Source organism: Myotis daubentonii, chromosome 4 (genome assembly GCF_963259705.1).
Source record: "Myotis daubentonii chromosome 4, mMyoDau2.1, whole genome shotgun sequence".
Taxonomy (NCBI): domain Eukaryota; kingdom Metazoa; phylum Chordata; class Mammalia; order Chiroptera; family Vespertilionidae; genus Myotis; species Myotis daubentonii.
The window spans coordinates 76,781,335-76,802,118 of NC_081843.1; the positions used below are offsets into that span (position 1 = coordinate 76,781,335).

At 43.2% G+C, this 20,784-nt stretch overlaps 1 protein-coding gene across 3 annotated transcripts in view; it reads left to right on the forward strand.

Moving 5' to 3' along the window:
- The first annotated feature begins 2,943 nt into the window (after positions 1-2,943).
- FAM169A (family with sequence similarity 169 member A) overlaps positions 2,944-20,784 on the forward strand; it is a 71,047-nt gene continuing 53,206 nt past the window's right edge. The window contains exon 1 of one of the 3 annotated variants that reach the window (XM_059694314.1): positions 2,944-3,022. The gene's annotated coding sequence lies outside the window, so the exon portion shown is untranslated. Of the gene's footprint in view, positions 3,023-3,625; positions 3,756-4,349; positions 4,484-20,784 lie in introns of those variants that run through there. The other 2 variants (XM_059694312.1, XM_059694313.1) reach the window with 2 other exon arrangements.

Genomic DNA, 20,784 nt, shown 5'->3' on the forward strand with positions numbered 1-20,784 from the left:
TTTTCATTAGTAATATGACAAATACAATGTTATTTCTCTTAAACCCAAACTAAACTTACTGAATACTATGTCCTTAAACTTCTACCTCGTAGGAAACCGAACTAGACCAGAGGAAACAAATGTAACTGGCTTCTCAAACCTGTTATTTCTCTTGCTCTTTGGGTACTTTTTAGTGCGTAGTATCACCCAGGAATTTGAAATCTGCAGACAAAGAAAACCCCCGTTACTACTGCTTTTAATCCCCAAAGCATTTCTATGACTTTTTATATATCAGAGGAAGAAATAAAGCATTCCGGGATATGGAGTCCCTTTTCTTCCTTCAGTGAAAGTAAAAAAGATTGCCTTCTCATTTCTCCATTGCTACGGCTGACATCATTAGCTAACTAGTTAACTAATTGACTAATAGTTCAGATCTCGTTAGAAGTACCTGGGCTGCCTCCGTCATTAAAACCTTCTCACTGTGATTTTATGAATTTAAAACATATGCTGTATATATTGGATCCTAGTTCTACCCATTTAAGTCTAATGGAGGGTCAAAGATGGTGATGAATCTTTTCTAAGGAAATGTGTTTCTTCCATTCACTAAATAAATATTCATAAAACTTCTAACTGCTCCAGAACCTTAAAAAAAAACACACACACAAAAAACTTAAAGAGCAATTACCCTTAAATGATGTGAAAAGTGCCCTCACTTTTGCTCAGCGGTTAGAGTGTTGGCCCACAAATCAAAGGGGTTCAATTCCTGGTTAAGGGCTCCATTGCAGGTTCATCCCTGCCCAGATCGGGGCACATGCGGGAGGCAATCAATCAATGTGTCACTCTCACTTGGATGTTTTTTTTTTCTCTCTCTTTCTCCTCCTTCCCTCCTACGCTCTCTAAAAGTCAATAGAAAAAAATATCCTCGGGTGAGGATTAAAAAAAAAAAAAGTTTTCTTTTTGGTTTTCAAAAACTAACAGATTATACAATTTTGCTTAATATATATCAAAGGAAGTCTTACAAGTTTTCTTTCTTAGGGTTTAATTCTCTCTTCGTGTCCAGGAAAATAATACTAAATATAAGAAATCTTTTCAACATGAAGACACTGGGTATTTGGTATGTTTTAGGACTTTGAAAGTAAAATTCAATCATATGGCATGTGATTTTGTGCCCATGAAAGGTGGTATAGTATACTGGTTAAGGGAGTGTGCGCTTGAGCCAAACTGCCAGGTTATTAGCTACGTGACTACGGGCAAATTGCTTAGTTTCTCTGTGTGCCTCAATCTCCTCTTAGGTAAACTGGGGATAACATTAGTAAGTACCTCGAAGGATGGTTGTAAGAATTAAATTAATTAATTTCCACAAAGAAGTTAATAAAGTGCTTGGTAATGTGTTAGCAGTTAGAAACAGCCATTATTTAGCCATTAGGAATTCCTCTTTCCATTGCAATTTAAGGGCTCTCTTCTGGGTCATTTGTACCAGCGACCTCCAAAACTTAGTGTTGTGGCAAGCTTCTCTTAACATGGTCCCAATCGCCTTAAGACATATATTAAAAAATGCAAGGAGAACTCTTAACATGTTTCCTTCTACTTGTAACTTAACAAAATAAAGCAAGCATAGGAAACATAATCTTTTACTCTGTGAGAAATTGGCATTAATGGGGCCATTTCAAAAAGGAGTCCGGGCAGCCATTCTGGAGGAACTGCATTGCACCTCTAACTCCTTGCACCTTTGGAATGTTTGAACTGGGCCTAAAGCAACATTGTATCCCAAACAACTGTTTGCCAAGAAAACAGACCTCCTGACTATGAGGACTGATAAAGACATTTTTCAGAAGCAGTAAACAGCCATGTACAGCTAAAGAATAACTTAGCTTATTAGCACAACTAGAAATTCCTTCTTTCTATTCATGTAATTATTTCTCTTTTCTCATAAAAACCCTTCGCCTTCTTCACCCCGTAATTGAAACACTATTTGGGTTTCTGCCTGAATCAGTGCTTCTGGAATAGCTATTCTTTGATTTCAAATAAAAGCTTGTTGCCTCTCACTTCAGTTTTTTTGTTTGTTTGTTGTTGTTTTTTTAACTTTTAAGAACTTTCTGCAAAACTTTTCAGACAAAGGGTTCAAAACCTATTTCAAAATATTTTGGTTGTGATTTACAGCATTTATCAATCTGATAAAGACATTTTTTTTTAGTTCTTTGTCCACTAAGAGCTCATGGATTCTGAGTATGGGTAAACACACAAGCAAGATTTAATGTATCTCAGACAAAGAGGGAAGTAAATGGTTTTTCTTAAACATGTAAAGCCGCATCCTGTAACATGTGAGATTAATTCTTCTGAGTAGCTCGAGGCAGAAGGGCCTATTGGATTTTTTTTAAAAAAATATCTGAGTCAAATAAACCTCTATCAACAAGCATTGTTTGAGGTAAATTCGTAAAAGGTTGGTATTGTGCTTGCTAAATATTTCTTAGGAATGAAAGGAACAATTTCAAGTTACTGGATGAGCTGAGTTTATTTTCCAGAGTTTAGGCACTATGAAAGGAAGTCTTAAAATCCTTACATACAATACCCTTCCTCAATACATTTATTAAACATTTAAACCCATGACATGCATTACTTCTAAGAAATCCACTCAGTGGTTCTCAACCTTCCTAATGCTGCGACCCTTTAACACAGTTCCTCATGTTGTGGTGACCCCCAATTTCATTGTTACCAATTGAACATAATTAAAGCATAGTGATTAATCACAAAAACAATATGTAATTATATATGTATTTTCCGATGGTCTTAGGCGACCCCTGTGAAAGGGTCGTTCGACCCCCAAAGGGGTCGCGACCCACAGGTTGAGAACCACTGCTTTAAATACTTCAGAGCGAATATTTTCATCTGCGGGGGTGTCATTAGCAAAGGGCCTCGGGCGCTGGGCTGGCAGGAGCCTTGGAGAGACAGGGGAGGGCAGGAAGGTGGAGCCGGCGTCCTCCTGGGTCTGGGCTCGTGCGTGTGGACTAGATCGTGGAAGAGGAAAGGTGGACACGGGCATTTGGTGGGTCCTTGTTTGCTCAAGATGGAATCGGGGCTCGCGGGCTCGTCCCCACGGTGAATGGAGCGCTCCGCGTCCCTCCCGGTGCCTCCTCCCGGGGCGCAGGGGCTCAGGAAGGAGGTGGCGGGCGAAGGCCGCGTCCCTGACCCGAGGCCGGGATGGTCTCGCCCGTCCGGGGGTGCGAGCGGGTTCTGCAAAGGTGGACGTTAAAGGGACACGCAAGTCCGGCGCCGCGGCCCGCAGCTCCCCCGCACCTATTTGGGTCTCTAAGCCAAGGTCACTCTTCACCACCGAGCCATCGCCAGCCATCGCCCCGGGTGGGGGCGTCCGCTCGGCGCGGTGACGGCGGCCGGGGCGGGGAGGGGGCGAGGCGGGCCGCGTGCGCCCCCCTCCCGGCAGCCCGCGCCCGCACCTGCCCGCGGCCCGGCCCGGAGGGAGGCCGGCGGCGTCCCCGCGCCGAGGAGGGGCCGCGCGGCGCGGGCGCGCGGGCGGGGGGATCCGCGGTGGGCGCGGCTGCGAAGGCTCGAGGCGCGGCGGCGCGAGTGCGTCACGCCCGCGGAGGGCTCGGTGGGCTGCGGCCGACCCGCCGACCAGCAGCCCGGCGTCCGGGACGAGGGGGAGGCGGCCGCACCCTCCCTGGCGGCCAGCGCCCGGCCGGGGTCGCCAGCGAGCCGGCTCCGGCTCCATTCATTCCCGCGGCTCCGCCTCCTCTCCCGGCTCCGCGGGCGCGTCCGAGGTGAGTGTGCCGCCCGTGCCCGGCGGGGCCGCGGGCTGAGGCCGAGCTGTCCCGTCCGGCCCCGGCCCCCGCCGGCCCCGCGCCCCCGCGGACAGCGACGCCGACCCCCACCGGCGGGCTCGGCCTGGCGCCGGCCCACGCCGGCCTCCGGGGCCCGGGACGCGCGTCCTGCTGCCCGCGGCGGCCGGGTCCCCGGGGCGAGGGGCGGAGGGAGAAGAGGGGGCGTGTGGCGCCCAGGTGCGTCGGCGCCACCATCTTGTGGGGGATGGATGCCTCCTTCTCCTTCCTCCGCTCGCCCCGGAGGCGTTCCGGGCCCGGCGGTGCCTGCGGAGCCCCCTCCCCTGCAGCCTCCCCACCGGGCGCGTCTCCGCTCGCGCGGATCCTGGGCTCGGGTGCACCCGACCTGCTCAGGTGTGGAGCCGAGGCTTTTCGGCGCTGCCCGCGCGGAGGCGGCCTCCGGAGATGCTCTGACCCCTCCCAGACCGGTAGCTGCTGGCTACGTGTGGCTTCTCCAGAATGCAGCTCGCTGCAATGCTGTCTGATTCTTAGCTGCCCCTGGGCCGTGTTTCCAGGCCTGTGCCCCGGGAGATCCGATGGAGTGTTTAGGGCCCGGGGGTCTGCCTACACTCGCTCCCATGATCGTCCTTTGGGAGAAATGATGAGGCGTCGGATTCGCTTTTCAGCTTCTGGAAAGTGGGGTGGGTGCCTCACAAGGAGGAGATTTGAGGGTAACCACCTGATGCCTGCCCCTCCCCCCTCTCAGGGGGATCCTTTCAAAACCTCCATGGAAATGCTCACGTGGGAGGGTTTTGGAGGGCATTGGGCTACCAGGAAGGAAAAGTTGTAGTTATGATTCTGAACTGTGACACCATTGGTCATTTTCAAGGTTCCTGAGAATTTGGCAATTCCCGTTTTAATTTAGGTCGTACATGTACGTAAGTACCTCTAGCGGATTATGGTCGTGCCATTTGTATTTTGCCACAGCATCACAGACAGGGATTAAAAGCTGGAATGGTGGCTGTTGCGTAATACTCGTATCTGGGCCCTGGAAGGAGTTCACCGAAATGGATCTGGGTTTGATGAGTGTATCCTCTGCTTGCACATCTTTATTTATTGCACGTAAGATGTGCAGGTTATCTTTGCAAACAATATTTTGTTTTCCTCCTACAAGAGGAAACATTTTACTAAAATGTAACAGACTAAGGTGTTTGTGTGTGTGTGTGTGTGTGTGTGTGTGTGTGTGTGTGTGTGTGTTTTAATGGAGGGTAAGGGGGAGAGGACCAGGAAATGAGATGGTGAGAGGAACCTGGGAAGTCTATTTGTGAAGACTTCCAGCGCAAACAAAGATAAAACATCACAGTCTTTCACAGAAAGCTCGTAGCTGATACATTGTATTACTCTCTGAATTTATGTTGAGGATTGGCTTAGGGAATTTAGAAATATCTTCTAGGAATAGCAACATTATCCTGCTGAATGAGTAATTATAACCTAAAATGCTTTACCTGTGGACTTTAGATTCTAAAAAGTTCTGAATTAGTTTGACCTTTGAAATAGGATTCGAATCATTATAAATGGTATCGTTTCTTTAATAAAGGTACAAAATACATCAAACAAAGGGCTTAACTGATTTATAATTAGATGCTTTTGAGAGTAAAATTTTAATGTTACCCTCCTAATTAAATTACTGTAAACTTCTTTTCTGATTAGTTGAAGATTCTTCCAGTGTTTGTTCTGTGAACAAAGTGATTCATGTCATGTACCATCCTTCGAAGAAATGTTATGCCTCTCATTAATGACATGCTTGTTCTGTGGGAAGAATTATGGAGGTGAAAGGGGCCTTGCACATTGAGAGATGAGTCATGTTTTAGGGAATTTCAGTAAGCAAAGATTGTCTGCTACAGACTGAAGGTGCCCTGATTGGACCTGTGCTAAGTCGATGGAGAATGAGATTGTGAGCAAGTTCACTGCTGAGTCAAACACATTTTACATTGATTCTGTTAATACACACATCAGAGAGGTCTATAGAATTGGTACTGTTGTATTTAATTGAGTTTGTAAGTGATCTTGCTGTGTTTTTTATCTTTACCATAGCTTGAGATTTTGAGCATTGTTTTACCAGTGGTTGAGAAATTGAAAAGAAAAAAATCTCTAACATTTTTATCCATTAGCACCTACCTACATAACCCTTTTAAGCCTTATGTGTGTTATGTTCAGTCATCTGCCTAAAAATGCAAAAACATTTACTTTTTAAAGGTGAGAATGTAAGAGGATTGAGTATTAGGGCAGATGTTTGAAAAATAGCAAGGATTCTGTAGAAAGGACTGTTGATTAGGTAAGGAGGTAAACAAAACCTTCATGTTTCTATTCATTTCTAAGATTTTTTTATTCTAAATTGAAAAAAGAAGTTGCACAATTGTATTTAAGGTGATTTTTTTTTACAGGTCATTAGGCTCTGATCCTTTGTATATTTAACCCTGAAATTAAGTTCTAAATTTGGTATGCTTCATTGGTAGTAAAGGTATTTCACAATTCTTTCCAACAACAGTGAAATTACTGAGGGTTGAATTTATTAAGGAAAAGGTGTGATGATTTAAAAAGAATCAGGGAAAAGCTGATCATTTGCTAAAGACATCATACCATAATTATTAGACTCGTTGAATTTTAGAGCTGCTATGTGAGACTTTATACAGGATTTATCTGCTCTGTAGGAGGGGTCTAGCCCAACCCATTCTTTGGGCCAGAAAGTTTGTGACTTACCATATACTTTGTTTTTGAAAAAATAATGTCACTTTAATTACTAGTTCCACCAATAAATGTTAGTTTTAGGCTACACAAAAGGTAGCTTTCATTTATTCAATAAACATGGAGTGTCGGTAGTATGTATGGGGCACAAAAACAAATACACCCCATCCTCATGGAGTTTATAGTTTAGTAAAGTATCGTGGATTAAAATGTTAAAGATTCCAGCCGAAACCGGTTTGGCTCAGTGGATAGAGCGTCGGCCTGCGGACTGAGAGGTCCCAGGTTCGATTCCGGTCAAGGGCATGTACCTGGGTTGTGGGCACATCCCCAGTAGGGAGTGTGCAGGAGGCAGCTGATCGATGTTTCTCTCTCATCGATGTTTCTAACTCTCTCTCTCTCTCTTCCTCTCTGTAAAAAATCAATAAAATATATTAAAAAAAATAAAATGTTAAAGATTCCATAAAACATAAGTGCACAAAGGTTTTTGTAAATATGAATTGGGAACAAATTCATTTAGCAAATTTTACTTTTTTTTTAACAAGGTGCCAGGTTGCATTGTTGGGGGGCTGGGGGCTACATTTATGGTTTGTGCAGAGGAGAGGGTTTAGTTGCTGAAAGAAACTGAGGGGGGGAAACTACTAAGAAGTAGAATTGGGAGAGAGTGTTGTCCAAGGAAGGAGAGGAACTTGGAAGCAGCAGAAAGTGGTCAGTTTGGTCTGACCTGTCAAGATCGGGGGTGAGAATGAAAATAATCCATTGAGAGGTTATTGGAGGCCTGACGAGGAGTGATAACAGTATAGTAATCGGGGAAGAATCCCATTTAGAAACGAATAGGAGCAGAGCAAAAGTCAATAAATGTGACTCTTTGTTACACTGTGATTGATAAAGTAATAAGTGGTACTAATAAGGAATTTGAGAGTCTAAAATCTTTTACACATACAGGGCCAGTGTTTTCAAGTTTGGATCGGATCCTCATATTCCTGATGGACTAATTTTGATTCTTAAATTAACAGTAGTTGTTCAAAGTCAGTGTAGTTCCACAATTCAAGCCAAATAGGCATAACATAGGTTTGAACCCTAGCTTTTGTAGCTGCCTGACTTCTCAGGTAATTAATCTCTCTGGGCCTCAGTTTCCTTTCTCCTTTGTAAAAGAATACAGTTGATCCTTGAACAACACAGGTTTGAACTAAGAGAATCTACTTTTTTTTTTTTTTTTGTAAATACCTGTACTGTTTTTGATTGGCCTTTGGGAATCAAGGATGCAAATCAAGACCGTATACATTGTCTGCACCACTTTATACAGGAGACTGCTCATGGTTCATATCAAGTTTAGTATCATCTGAATTTCAAGGTTTTCTTTGTCCCTGTCCTTCAGTAATGGATAATTTAAAAACTATAATGCAATTTAGTGGATTCATTTTTTTTCCTTAGCTGTATTTTATAGTAATCTCTCCAATAAATATTTGGCAGGCATTTTACTTTGTCAGTTTTTATGTTTCTCTTTTATTTTTTAACTTTAAAACAATCGGCTTTGTATTTATTGTGTAGTAACCATTTAACAATGCTGAAGAAAATGGATCATAGTGATTAGAACAGGCATCTAAAGTCTAAAGAGAGGATATTGCAAAATATTATTTAAAATATGTTTTTATTGACTTTAGAGAGAGAGGGAGAGAGTGGGAGAGAGATAGAAACATTGATGAGAGAGAAACATCAATCAAGCTGCTTCCTTCATGCCCCCTACTGGGGATTGAGCCCACAACCCAGCATACATCCTGATCAGGAATCAAACCAGGGGTGACCTCTTGGTGCATGGGACGACACTCAACTGAGCACACTGGCCGGATCGATATTGCAAGACTTAAAAATCTAATTCCTAAGGTTGATATATTCTATGATAATTGTATAGTTAAATGCATCATGGATTTCCTGACCTGGGAAACTGACGAGCAGGTTAAATCCCTCGCTAGACAGATTGGTTAGGGTTAGAGCCTGACTGCCACATACTAGCTGGGTGAACTTGGGTAACTCATTTAACCTCTCCACACCCAAGACTCCTCATTGTGAGAATGTGTTTAGGAATGCCTGCCTCAGCTCTGCCACTGTGCTCAGTTGGTTGAGCATCGTCCCGTACACTGAAAGGTTGCGAGTTCAATTCCTGGTCAGGGTGCACGGCCAGGTTGCAGGCCCAATCCCCAGTAGAGAGTGTGCAGGAGGCAGCCAATCAATGTTTCTCCCATATTGATGTTTCTCTCTCTCTTTCTCTAAAAATCAATCCTATATAATAAAACCCTAATATGCAAATCGACTGAACAGTGGAATGACTGGTCGCTATGACGTGCACTGGTCACCAGGGGGCAGATGCTCAATGCAGGAGCTGCCCCCTGGTGGTCAGTGTGCTCCCACGGGGAGAGTGCTGCTCAGCCAGAAGCCGGGCTAACGGCTGGCGAGTACAGTGGTGGCGGCGGGAGCCTCTCCCACCTCCACTGCAGACAGGCGGTAAGGAGCGAGGGGTCCTGGACTGTGAGAGCCCCGGACTACGAGAGGGATGTCTGCCTGCTGGGTTAGGCCCAAGGGGTTCGGGCCTAAGCAGGCAGGCGGACATCCCCCAAGGGGTCCCTGACTGCAAGAGGGCACAGGCTGGGCTGAAAGTCCCCCCCACCCCTCAGTGAACTAATCTGTGCACTGGGCCTCTAGTAAAAATATAAGAAAAAAAGAATACCTGCCTTATAGGGTCATTTTGAAGACTAAATGAGATAATATTGTAGAACTAGAGGCCCGGTGCACGGATTCGTTGACTGGGGGGGTGGAGGGGGGCTTTCAGCCCAGCCTGTGCCCTCTCACAGTCAGGGACCCCTTGGGGGATGTCCGCCTGCCTGCTTAGGCCCGATCCCCTTGGGTCTAAGCCAGCAGGCAGACATCCCTCTCGTAGTCCAGGACCCCTCACTCCTTACCCCCTTCTGCAGTGGAGGTGGGAGAGGCTCCCACCATCATCACTGTACTCGCCAGCCGTTAGCCCGGCTTCTGGCTGAGCGGCACGCTCCCTGTGGGAGCAAACTGACCACCAGGGGGAAGCTCCTGTATTGAGCATCTGCCCCCTGGTGATCAGTGCACGTCATAGCGACCAGTCGTTCCACTGTTCAGTCAATTTGCATATTAGGTTTTTATTATATAGGATGCTGAGCATAATACCTGGTGCAAGTTAATCCAGGAATAAATGGTGTCATAAAACATACTGAGTTTTAAAAAACGATTACAAATTAATTTTTGATGATACCACCTCTTTGTAAATTACTTCTTCAAGTGTAGACACATAAGTTATTAGTTAGGAGAGACATCAGAGATCTTTTGACACATCCCTACTTTTTATATGTTTGGAAAAAATGGATTATGCTTCCCTGGAGTCTGAGCCTGGTAGGGGAGAAAGATGAAGAAAATTAAGTCGTATTGTCATGATAAGTATATTAAAAGAAGTACGCACAAGATATTTATCTTAAGAGCTTCTCAGCTTGTCTCCTGTCAGTTCTTCCTATTAATACATCCTACACACTGTTGGTTAAATTGTCTGAAAACATAGCTTTGAAAGTCTCTTTCCTTAAATTGAATCCTACGTGAGTATCAAATAAAGTCCCAACTCTTAGTTTGTATTCTTGATCTTTTTAATTGAATTTATTGGAGTGACATTGGTTCGTAAAACTATACTGTTTTATTGGCCTTTAATGTTCTGTCCTCAGTTATTGTCCTAGCATCCCTTCCACTACTTATCTTCACATACTGCTCTTAATTCTCTTGGTAAATCCAGCTACTTGCCATTCTCAGCCTGCTTTCTGGCTTCGTTTAGCATGTTCTTTCTTTTTAGAGGGCCTTCTCCTCTATCTCTGCCTGTTGAAAGACAGTCCATTGCTTTTCATCTAGCAGCAGAACTTTACGTGTCTTTCATCCGTGGCAGTGCTTCCTTCTAGCAACAGTGTGTGGTTTTATTTATTTCCCGTCACCATTTATCCCCCCCTATACCCTCACCCACCAAATCCTCACCCTCACCCCATCAATCACCATACTGTTGCCAGGTCCATGAGTTCTTTCTCGTTTTTTCGCTTCTGCTCAATCACTCCACCCACCCCCAACCCCCACCATACAAATTTTTGTTCTGTCACGCATTATTTATTCATTTGCTTAGTAAATATGTATTGAAGTCAGATAAGAAGGATATTACTGCTGCCAATGAGAGGTAAGAAAAGAATTTTACTTGATCTGGGTAAGCAAACCCACCTGAGTTTGCAAGAGCAAGTGTATGGGGCCACAGCTGGAAGTGCAGAGTTGGAGTGGGCCTGAAAGGAAAGAGAATGGCTAGCCCAGTGGTTGGCAAACTGCGGCTTGTGAGCCACATGCGGCTCTTTGGCCCCTTGAGTGTGGCTCTTCCACAAAATATCACGAGCGGGTGCACACGTACCATGCGATTGAAACTTCGTGGCCCATGCGCAGAAGTCGGTATTTTGTGGAAGAACCACACTCAAGAGGCCAAAGAGCTGCATGTGGCTCGCGAGCTGCAGTTTGCTGACCACTGGGTTAGTCTGTGGCTCAGAGGCTGCTGTTTTTCCAGTTGATATGATACCGGCAGCCCTTGGTTACATGTCTTAGTTGTGTAGTGAAAATATTAGGGAATATTTCCTAAACATTATGTGAAAATTAAGCACCAAGTTTTGTTTTGTTTCTGCTTTGTTTTGAGCTAGATGTATTTCTTTTAAAACAAAAACAGTTTTTAAAAGAAAAATCAGTTTTTCTTCAGGGTTCTAAAAGAGACAAGCCTCTGTGATACTTTGTGTTAAAATTATCCTATATCCTATATAATAAAAGGCCAATATGCAAATTGACCAAATGGCGGAATGACCGGTTGCTATGATATACACTGACCACCAGGAAGCAGATGCTCAACACAGGAGCTGCCCCCTGGTGGTCAGTGTGCCAGAAGCCCTGGGGAGCGGGCCTAAGCCAAGGGCTCTTGGACTTCGAGAGAGCACAGGCTGGGCTGAGAGGCCCCGCTGAGTGCCAGAATTTTGTGCACTGGGCCCCTAGTCTATAATTGCATATTGTTTAGACTTGTATCCTTGAAGTTTACTGTATCAAACCCATGTTAACTTTAATAAAACACTATAAAATCAGCTCTATTATATGATGAGTCAAGTAAAAAAAAATAATGAATTTTAGATTGTCTAATCTTGAAATGGACAAAATTTTATGGTGTATTCATTTAAATAGTTCTTAGTTTGGCTTTCCTGTGTTTGTAAACTGTAGGATTATGAACAGTGTTCAGTAATCTGGGTCATGAAATACATATAGCACTGTTGGCTCAGTGATGGTTACTTCAAAAGATGATTTGGGCTTCTACTTGAAATAAAAACAGGCAGCAGGTATGAACCCCATTTAACTTTTTGCTCCATTACCCATAAACTTGTAGGCAATCCTTAACCATATGTAACCAGATCTTTTTCATTTCCCAGAAGACCAAAAGGATTTTTGAGCAGTGTTGAGCCCACCTGAGATTTGATCATCGTAGGAGTCTGCTCCAGAAGTGGTTTCATTTTTGTTGTACTAAAAAACTGAGCTGTGAATGGGGAGAAGGATTAATCTAGGATTTAGGGCCTTGTGTAGGATAGGGATAGAGGAAGTAAGAAGCTAAGTAAGACAGAGATCAGTTGACCTGATGTAGTACAGGAGCTAGGTTAGTTAAGGAAGAAATGATGTTAGGGAGAAAAGAAAAGGGAAGAATCAGAAGAATCATAATAAGGTTCAGAAACAGGCTTTTTGTGTACAAGGTTGAGAGCATTGACGATTATGTTGCCTGGATACCTAACCTATTTTCTTTGTTGGGGAAGCAATCAGGAGAGGTAAGATTATGACTTGGATTGGTTGAGATAATTATTTGTTTTCTAAGAACTTTTTCAGCTCTAACATTGCCAGATTTTTTAAATCTAACCTTTCCCCTAAAACTCTTAAATAATAGCAATAATGTATAAGAATCTTGAAATAATTTAGTAATTGAACTTATATGTTCCCCCTTTTTAAGAGTATAGTTGACATCTAGTAATTAACATCACATAGGGAATGAATCACAATGATAGGAATTATTTTTCTAATTTGTTTTCTTATTTTCTTGTTAAGTGTAGTAATTCTGCCCTGTCCTGGCCCATTTGGCTCAGTTGGAGCGTTGTCCTGCGGACCTAAGGGTCTCGGGTTCGATTCCTGGTCAAGAGCACATACCTTGTACCTCGGTGGCAGGTTCCCCAGCCCTGGCAAGGCCTTATGCAGGAGGCAACCAATTGTTGTATCTCTCTCTCATCCATGTTTCTCTCTCTCCCCCCACCTTCTCCTCTTCCACTCTCTTTGGAAATCAGTGGAAAAAATACCCTCTGGTGAGGACTTAAAAAAAATAGTCATTCTTTCAAATAGTTATATAATTTTTCAGGAAAAGTGAAATTATTAAAAGATGGATGTAAAATAGCTGATGGATATCTTAGAACTCTTACATAAGGAAGCGGTCTGAGTATGTTTTTATGTAAGTTAGCCAGGATTAATGAGCATACGCTTTACTTAATTAATTAATTTGGACACTTTTTACACTTCATTGTCCATTCTGTATACATTTTTGATGAGTTCACTGAAGGCAACATTAAGCTTTCTCATTCATGTAGAATCCAGTTAGGCCTTTTGGTTTATCTCATGGGCAGAGAATAAAGTGCTTGACAAAATTTGACCTGACAGCTTTACAGTTATGTAACAGAATACAAGCTTAACAACAACAACAAAAAAGGAGAAGCACGTGATTTACCATAGCAACATAATTTTCTCCAGAACTTGACCACCCTTCTCTGGCCTCTCTAAACTGTAGCAGAACCACCATAGGGCTAGTAATTTATGCACTCTTAAGTTAACCAATATTTAATTTTATTTATTTATTGTCTAAAGTTTTACATACTAGTATATCTCCTTTTTCCCCCAAAGACCCCCCTCCCCTCCACAGCCATTCCCACCCCGGGCAAGCTCCCACCGCCCCAGTGTCTTTGTCCATTGGTTATGCTAATATGCATGCAAACAAGTCCTGTGGTTGCTCTCTAACCGCCCCCCTCCCCTGCCATTTGTCTCTGTTCTTGTTCATCAAATTACGTTGGTCATTATATCCCACATATGAGCGAGATCATGTGATATTTATCTTTCTCTGACTGGCTTATTTCGCTTAGCATAATGCTCTCCAGTTCATCCTGCTGTTACAAATGCTAAAAGTTCCTTCTTTTTTATAGTGACATAGTATTCCATTGTGTAGATGTACCACAGTTTTCTAATCCACTCATCTGCTGATGGGCACTTAGGCTGTTTCCAAATCTTAGCTATTGTAAATTGTGCTGCTATGAACATAGGGGTGTATATATCCTTTCTGACTGGTGTTTCTGATTTCTTCGGATATATTCCTAGAAGTGATATTACTGGGTCAAATGGGAGTTTGATTTTTTACTTTTTGAGGAAACTCTATACTGTCTTCCACAGTGGGTACACCAGTCTGCATTCCCACCAGCAGTGCACGAGGGTTCCTTTTTCTCCACATCCTTGCCAGCACTTGTCATTTGTTGATTTCTTGATGATAGCCATTCTGACAGGTGTGAGATTGTATCTCAATGTTGTTTTGATTTGCATCTCTCAGATGTTTAGTGACTTTGAGCATGTTTTCATATTTCTCTCGGCTTTCTTATGTCCTCTTTTGAAAAGTGTCTATTTAGGTCCTTTGCCCATTTTTTGATTGGATCGTTTATCTTCCTTTTGTTAAGTTGTATGAGTTCTCTGTAGTTGTTGGAGATTAAACCCTTATCTGAAATATCATTGGCAAATATGTTCTCCCATGCAGTGGGCTTTCTTGTTGTTTTGTTGATGGTTTCTTTTGCTGTGCAGAAGCTTTTTATTTTGATGTAGTCCCATTTGTTTATTTTCTCCCTAGTCTCCATTGCCCTAGGACAGCCGTGGGCAAACTACGGCCCGCGGGCTGGATCCGGCCCGTTTGAAATGAATAATACTATTGAAAAAAAAGACCTTACCCTTTTATGTAATGATGTTTGCTTTGAATTTATATTAGTTCACACAAACACTCCATCCATGCTTTTGTTCCGGCCCTCTGCTCCAGTTTAAGAACCCATTGTGGCCCTCGAGTCAGAAAGTTTGCCTACCCCTGCCCTAGGAGCTTTATTGGTAAAGATATTGCTACGACATATGTCTGCTATTTTGCTGCCTATGGAATCTTGTAGGATTTTTATGGTTTCCTGTCTTACATTCAAGTCCTTTACCATTTTGAGTTTATTTTGTGTATGGTATAAGTTGGTAATCTAGTTTCATTTTTTTGCATGTATCTGACCAAATTTTCCAGCATCATTTATTGAAGAGACTATCTTGGCTCCATTGTATGCTCTTGCCTCCTTTGTCAAATATTAATTGAGTATAATGACTTGTGTCCATTTCTGCATTCTCTGTAGTGTTCCATTGGTCTATATGTCTGTTCTTGTGCCAGTACCAGGCAGTTTTGGGAACCGTGGCTTGGTAATATAGCTTAATATCTGGTATTGTGGTCCCTCCAACTTTGTTCTTCTTTCTCAGGATTGCTGTGGCTATTTGGGGTTTTTTTTTTATTTCAAATGAATTTTTGGAGAGTTTATTCTAGATCTTTGAAATATACCATTGGTGTTTTAATGGGGATTACATTGAATCTATATATTGCTTTGGGTAGTATGGACATTTAACGATGTTCATTCTACCAGTCCATGAACATGGTATGTTCTTGCATTTGTTTATGTCTTCCTCTATCTCTTTTTTCAATGTCCTGTAGTTTTCCGAGTACAGGTCTTTTACGTCCTTAGTTAAGTTTATTCCTAGGTATCTTAGTTTTTTTGGTGCAATGGTAAAATGGGATTGTTTTTGTCATTTCTCTTTCTGTGAGTTCATCATCTTCTATCTATATATGTAAAAGCCTACGCGACTGTCGCAACCAAAACAACTGAATGGACGACTGAACAGGCTGAATGGGGCGACCATGCCAGCAGGGGGGTTAGTGAGGGCCAACCAAATGACTGAACAGCAGGCTGCATGGGACAACCAGGTCGGCAGGAGTTGCAGTTGGGGGTGACCAGGCCAGCAAGGGGGTTAGTGAGGGCCGACCAAATGACTGAGCAGCAGACTGCGTGAGGTGACCAGGTCAGCAGGGGGGCAGTGAGGGGCGACCAAACCACTGAACAGCAGGCTGCATGGGGCGACCAGGCCAGCAGGGGGGGCAGTTGGGGGTGACCATGCTGGCAAGGGGGAACAGTGAGGGGCGACCAGGCTGGCAGAGGGGGGCAGTGAGGGGCAATCAGGCAGGCAGACAGGTGAGCAGTTAGGAGCCAGTGGTCCCAGATTGTGAGAGGGATGTCTAACTGCCGATTTTAGGCTTCTGATCCCTGGGATCAGGCCTAAACTGGCAGTCGGACATCCCCTGAGGGGTCCCGGATTGGAGAGGGTGCAGGCTGGGCTGAGGTGACCCCCCCACCCCCGCACGAATTTCGTGCACCGGGCCTCTAGTTGGTGCATAAAAAGGCCATAGATTTCTGGGTGTTAATTTTGTATCCTGCTACATTGCCAAATTCATTTATTAAGTCTAGTAGTTTTTTGATGGAGTCTTTGGGGTTGTCTATGTATAGTATTGTGTCATCTGCAAACTAGGAGAGCTTTACTTTTCCAGTTTGAATGCCTTTTATTTCTTCTTGTCTGGTTGCTATGGCTAGCACTTCCAGTTCTATATCGAACAGGAGTGGTGAAAGTGGGCATCCCTGTCTTGTTCCCATTCTTAGGGGAAATGAATTTAGTTTTTGCCCATTGAGTATGATGTTGGCTGTAGGTTTGTCATATAAGGCTTTTATTATGTTGAGGTATGGGCTTTTATCAAGAAATGGTGTTGGATTTTGTCCAATGCTTTTTCTGCATCAATTGATATGATTATGTGATTTTTGTCTCTCAGTTTGTTTATGTGATGTATCACATTTTTGATTTGCAGATATTGTACCATCCTTGTATCCCTGGAATAAATCCCACTTGGTCATGGTGTATGATCTTTCTAATGTAATGCTGAATCCGATCTGCTAGAATTTTGTTGAGAATTTTAGCATCTATGTTCATCAAGGATATTGGCCTGTAGTTCTCTTTTTCTGTGGTATCTTTATCTGGTTTTGGAATTAGGATAATGCTGGCTTCATAGAAAGAGCTTGGAAGTGTGTCTTCCTCTTGAATTTTTTGGAATGGTGTGAGGAGGATAGGTTTTAGTTCTTCTTTGAATGCTTGGCGGAACTCCCCTGTAAAGCCATCCGGACCAGAGCTTTTGTTTGCTGGAAGATTTTTGATCTTCACTGCTTCAATTTCTTCGGTAGTTATCGCCCTATTCAGGTTTTTTTATTCTTCTTGATTGAGTTTTGGGAGCTTGTATTTTTCTAAGAATATGTCCATTTCGTCTAGGTTGTCCATTTTGTTAGAATAGAGTTGTTCATAGTATTTTTTCATAATCCTTTGTATTTCTGTGGGATCAGTTGTTACTTCACCTCTTTCATTTCTGATTTTGTTTATTTGGGTCCTCTCTCTTTGCTTTTAACCATTATTTTAAAAAATAAACAATTACTAATATTTAAAGGTAAAAAGGTCCTTATTTACTTATTTTTTGATCCTCACTTGATGATATGTTTATTGATTTTGGAGTAAGGGAGAGAGAGAAAGAGAGGGAAAAGGAGAGGGAGAAAGAGATATCAGTTTCCTCCCATATGCACCTTGACCAGGGATCAAATCTGAAACCTAGGCATGTGCTCTGACCAGGAAACAAACTTGGTGTACTGGAGGATGCTCCAACTAACTGAGCCACCCAGCCAAGCAGTTGTCAAAGTATATTCAGAAATAACTTCTAACTAAGTAAAGTCCCCCCTCCCATAATATTCTTTATGCAAATTTCAGAATATTTAAATTGTTGGACTTCAGGAACACACGATATGGTTTCATTTTGTTTATATATATATATATATATATATATATATATATATATATATATATATATATATATATATATATATATATATATATATATATATATATATACTAGAGGCCCGGTGCATGAATTCATGCACAGGTGGGGTCCAGCTGGTCTGCCCTGATGGGGGCCGATCAGGGCCAGGCCGGCAGGAGGGGGGCGGCATGGGAGGTTGTCCGAGGGCCAGTCGGGGCCCCAATTGGGCTGGTTGGTCACCACAGTGCACATCATTGTGACTGGTCATTCCAGTAGTTCCGTTGTTCGGTTACTTGGCTTTTATATATATAGATGTATATGTGTGTGTGTGTGTGTATGTATGTATGTATATATATATATATATACACATATATATATATGAATAATCTTATATATATGAATAATCTTTGACTAAGTAAACCTAGAAGTGATTATTTTTCTATTGAAAAGTCTCAGTATAAGAATGTTTAAGAATGAAAGATAATGAATTTTTGTTTTACACTTTAATTAATTTAGTCATACTGTATTTGCCTTTAGTCTTATGGTAAGCAATCCCGTAGATAGTAATATTTTCTAAAGTGTGCTGACATACTACTGGTGATTTAGGAGAGGGCTTTAAGTTGTATTCAAGTGAACATTTAAATTGTGATACTTAGAAATCATGAGGCTGATTAGGAAAATATATAATCTAATATATCAAATTGGTGGTTTTGTAGGTTTTTTAGTTTAAAGTGAATGAAAAAATTTTTTTAAAGTGAGTTGAGATTCTGATATAGGCTACAACATGGATGAAGCTTGAAATAAGTGAAATAAGGCAGATATACTAGTAAAAAAGACAATTATTGTGATAACATGAGATTCCTAGCGTAGGCAAATTCATGGATACAGAAAGAATGATGGTTATCAGGGACTAAGGGGAATAGGAATGGGGAATTATTTAATGGGTACATAGTTCTGGAAAGGGAGAGTGGTGAAGGTTGTATAACAGTGTGAATATTCTTACTGCCACTGAACTAAACTTAGAAAGGATTAAAATGGTAAATGTTATGTGTATACTAGAGGTGTGGTGCGCAAAATTCGTGCACTCGGTTGGGGGGGTGGTCCCTCTGCCTGGCCTGCACCCTCTCGCAGTCAGTCGGACATCCTTGGCGCTGCCATGGAGGCTGGAGAGGCTCCTGCCACCGCCGCTGTGCTCGCCAGCTGTGAGCTCGGCTTCTGGCTGAACGGTGCTCACCCTGTGGGAGCACTGACCACCAAAGGCAGCTCCTGTGTTGAGCATCTGCCCCCTGGTGGTCAGTGCACGTCATAGGTGACTGGTCATTCTGTCATTCGGTCGATTTGCATATTAGCTTTTTATTATATAGGATTTTACCAAATTATAAAGGGGGGGATGCAATGAGAGGTGTGCACTTAAAAAAGTGAATTGAGGAACATACATATTAAGTAGTGATATAGACACTTGACACACTGGAACCATTTTGATGGTGGTATGCAGATAATTGAAGTGCAGCCAACACTAGGATAGAGGAAGGATCAATGGCTTAGAGACACCTGGCCTGTGTTCCAGTCTCGCACTGCCACAAACTAGCAGGACAGGTCAGACATAGTTAAAGCATGTTAGATGAGGAATCATGACTGCCGGGAGCCGGTCCATCCTTGCTGTTTCAAGGGACCTGGCACATATGGCATACGGTTCTTAATATGTTTGCTCACCTTCTTGGCGCTGTGTTTTAACCAAGGTCACCTCTCCGAGAAAGGTTGTTTCCCCAGGTAGGAATTTTTCCCTGAAGTCAGGGAGGGGATGAAACTCCTTAACTAAGTGCCAGGCGGGTAGTTAATCACTACAAACAATCATGCTTAAGCTACATAATCTTTACTCCCTGGAATGGAGATAAGAAACGCCCTAACCTTTGTAATAGAGATTGATAGGATTGAATCAACTGGTATAAATACAGATGTAACCAGACAGAGAGACAGAACTGAGAACACAGAACTTAGGAGACAGAACTTGAACCAAGATGGCGGCATAGGTTAACGCCGGAGTTTGCTGCTTTGAACAACTACTTCAAAAGTGAAACCAAAAAACGGAAGGGACAGCACCCAGAACCACAGGAACGCTGGCTGAGTGGAAGTCCTACAACTAGGAGGAAAGAGAAACGCACACGGACACTCAGAGGAGGCGCAGTGCTGAAGTCAAATTCTGAGGTGCGGAGTGTGCGGGGCGGGCTGGCGACGGAGGGCGCGGTTGGCGTTTTCAATCGGGAGGGAGTCGAAGACTCTGAGCTCCAGATCCAGGCGAGTCTTTAGGGACCCAGACTCAAACCGGAGAAGCGGGACTGTCTGGCTTCGGTCAGAGCGAGTGCAGCTTTCTCTCCAAGCTTTGCAGCGGGTGCTGGGACTCAGAGAGGCAGAGCCCCTGGGGACAGGACTGAGAGCCGCCATAACTGCTCTCTCCGGCCCACCCTGTTGATCCTGTGCCACCCGCCCTACCCAAGCCCTGCACAGAGGCATTTGCCGGATAGCCTCAGGCAAAGGCTAGATTAGCACCTCCCTAGAGGACAGAAGTTCTCTCACTGCTGACACAGCTGATTCTCATAGCCACTTGGCCTGGAGGTCAAATCCTCCCTGGGATTAGCTACAACAATCAAGATTTAACTATAAGACTGCGAACAAAGACCAGAAGGGGGTGCACCAAGGAAGCATAACAAAATGCAGAGACAAAGAAACAGGACAAAATTGTCAATGGAAGATATAGAGTTCAGAACCACACTTTTAAGGTCTCTCAAGAACTGTTTAGAAGCTGCCGATAAACTTAATGAGATCTACACGAAAACTAATAAGACCCTCGATCTTATATTGGGGAACCAACTAGAAATTAAGCATACACGGACTGAAATAACGAATATTATACAGACGCCCGACAGCAGACCAGAGGAGCGCAAGAATCAAGTCAATGATTTGAAATGCGAGGAAGCAAAAAACATCCAACCGGAAAAGCAAAATGAAAAAAGAATCCAAAAATGCGAGGATAGTGTAAGGAGCCTCTGGGACAGCTTCAAGCGTACCAACATCAGAATTATAGGGGTGCCAGAAGATGAGAGAGAGCAAGATATTGAAAACCTATTTGAAGAAATAATGACAGAAAACTTCCCCCACCTGGTGAAAGAAATGGACTTACAGGTCCAAGAAGCGCGGAGAACCCCAAACAAAAGGAATCCAAAGAGGACCACACCA